The sequence below is a fragment of the Rousettus aegyptiacus genome, unplaced genomic scaffold (assembly GCF_014176215.1).
Source record: "Rousettus aegyptiacus isolate mRouAeg1 unplaced genomic scaffold, mRouAeg1.p scaffold_m13_p_6, whole genome shotgun sequence".
Classification (NCBI taxonomy): domain Eukaryota; kingdom Metazoa; phylum Chordata; class Mammalia; order Chiroptera; family Pteropodidae; genus Rousettus; species Rousettus aegyptiacus.
Window position 1 is genome coordinate 717,343 of NW_023416309.1, and position 3,081 is coordinate 720,423.

Sequence of the window (3,081 nt, forward strand, 5' to 3'; positions counted from 1 at the left end):
TAGTCTGAGATTAATCTATGCAAATCTAATCTCATCCAGAAATATCCACATAGACACACCTAGAATAATGTTTAAGCAAATATCTGGGCACCCTGTGTCCCTGTGAAGTTGACACATAAAATTAATTATTACAACTTTGCATTTCTAATTGGTTTCAATTCCTGTTATTTGGATCTTCCTTTGATGTGCTGCTGAACGTGATTCTACTCAGGCAGAATATGCAGGCAGAGAAAAGAGAGTGACTTAATTGATGAGCTCCTCATGCAGAGGAGTGGGAGAGAACAGCAAGCTGGCATTCCTAGTATGGAACCCCATGTGGTAGGAAGCTCCGGTAAAGTTGTATTTGATTCTACCTAATGCTATAGGCAGGAGTGGGGTGGGGACAGGGAAGGCTGCAAGAAGGGCCTGACAGGTGAGTAGGGCCCTGATGGCTAAGCAAAATTTTGGCAGCTAGAGCACACAGCACAGATATTTCAGGAGAAGAAAACATCATGAGAAGGCAGAAGAAAGAAAAGGGTGGTTTATTTTGAGGAACTGTGAGAAATTTGGGGTAACCAGGTTGTATGTATGCGGAATATGGTCTAGGTCAGTGGTAGGATTTAAAAAGAATGAAAAAAAACATAATAAATTGGAGGAACAACATTTAGTTCAGTAGTTATAGTAGTTTAGGAATATATTTCTAAGTTTAAAACAAAAGTTAATGAAAAAAGAAGCGCTTCTAAAAAATTTATAGCTGTGGTTTTCAACTTGGTTTTCCCCATTCAACTCATGTTCACATCAGTAGTAGCGGCTCACTTAGCCGCAGGCTCACTCCCCTAGGGAAGGACAATATATCTCAGTCACCACAGAAGGTGCATGCAGAGTGAACAAGGCCCAAAACTGATCTATCCTTGGGGAGTTGTGCCCTCTCTCACTGCTCCATCACCCCCCTTGGCTGCAGCCAGACTATTCTGCCAAGTAAGGATGATTGATTTTTGTCCAAAGTTGAAGACCTAGTAATATAAGTGCATGTTTTTAATAAAGAGATATTTATAGAAAGGCAAATAATTTTTCTATGTATAACCCAAATGCTGCCTGACTGTTCTGGGTTCATGGGTACAAATGGAAGATTAGCAACAAAAGCCAAATTTTATTCAGAAGTGTCTTCCCTCACGGTTAAGGAAAAGTCTACACTCTTCCATGTGTCGCCTCCTCCTTACAGGAGTGTAAGGGGAGGTGCACCTCTGTGGTCTCCCACACAGTTCTGGGCCTCTTTGAAGTTTTTGTCTGTATTGCCTGGAGTCAAATCCAGCAGCTTCCAGGGCCACTGCCTTCTAAGGTCTCTGCTGCTTCTTTGCTCACTTTGTGGGCATATTTCCTTCCCCCTTGTCCTTCCTTCTAACCCAAGAGTAGGCACATTGAGTCCTTACATCATAATTCAGATGTCAAGAGCTTGCTGGAAGCACTAGGATAACTGTTCACCCTCATGGGGTAATAGCCACAGACACTTCCCAGCTTAACTTCCAACCTACCTCCATGCTCTGGAGACCAGTTTATCTCATGCCCCAGGGGGATTTCCAAGCCCTCCAACACTCCTTGGAATCCAGGCTCAAGAACACTGGGGCCCAGAGGGAAGAAATATCCCATCTCAGCAGTCACAGCCTTCCTAGCTCTGCCCAGGCTGACCAAGGGAGGGTAACTACATCACCTTTATGGGGGAATCTCCACCTCTCCCTATAGGGACATAGTCTTGCCCTAACACCACTTTTCTCAGAGTGAGATGGCCTATGTGATTGGAATCAGCTGACACACGTTAAAATGAAGAATTCCTGGGTCCCATCCTAGACTCATTAAATCAGAGCATGGGAATAGGGCCCAGAATCTAACAATGTTTAGACATAAATAGAAGAAATGCCAAATGAAATATACCAAAATGTTGTCATTTATTTTATCCTTACCTATATTTTTCCATTTTGCTGTATGAAAATGTATTTCTCTTGTACTAAAATGTTTATATGAAAACAAAGACAGAATACTACATCTATAATAACTTAGTGGTCTTTGAGGAAAGGGGAATAAATCTAGGGTTGCTACAGATGTGTGAAAACTGGCACCTGACACCAGGAGGAAGAATTTTTTTTTAACCTCAGGCTCTCAGTAAAGATGATTAAGTACTTCTAAAGAGTCCTAAGTGATTCATAATCTCTGAACAAAATCTGATAAGTGAAGTTTGGGCTGAAAATGAAAATTATATCCTTTATTTCATTCAGATATGAGAAAGAACTTGTACAAGCAATATCAAGTCCTAGGCACCTTTAAAGTTTGAAGCTGCCTGGAGCAATGAAAAGATAGCTTTCCAGGTGCAGCAAAGCCACAGGGAGCAGGGTAACCATCTCCCTGAGGGGTGCAAACTCAGAGCCAGTAGCCGCCTTTGGAAGCTCTGAAAGCCCTTCTTTCCATGTATGCTCAGGGTCTCCTGTGCAAGAATCCATCTTTCTCCTTTCAAAGGTGTGATGCCTTCTTACTGTGACTTCAGATTTAACATTATTAGATCAATATCTGAATTTCTCCCCTTTTCTTTATAGCTAAGATTATATGCTGCAGTTTGGTGCACAGATCTGAAAGCTAAAAAAAACCCCATCATTTTGACATAGATGATTTTTACAATGACTATAACTAAAACTCTTCTTTAACTCTGTGGGGCTGTCTTTTCCTCCAGAGGGCTAGAGAAGCCACTTTACCCTTTCTGCCCTGGCCTCTTTCAGGCCCTCTTCAGAGCAGCCTGCTGGATTAGCTAAATGTAAAAGAAGACAGATAATTTTCTTGTTTTAAAGGAGAATGACTGAAAGTTTGATTTTTGGTAATTGTCTATTAGCATTTAAAATATTATTTCACTAGGAACAAGAAATAAACTTGTAGGATTAGCCAGGTTTCCAAATACTGACGTTAACTTTTGGTTCAGATTTTCAAAGGCCACTATTCTCCCTTCTGCCCATCTGCTTCTGCCCATCTTTAATTCTACCTGTTCCTAGCTCTTAGCTAACTACAGCATGGAATCTCAGATGCTTCTGGCAACTATGTGTTATTAGTAAGAGATGAAGC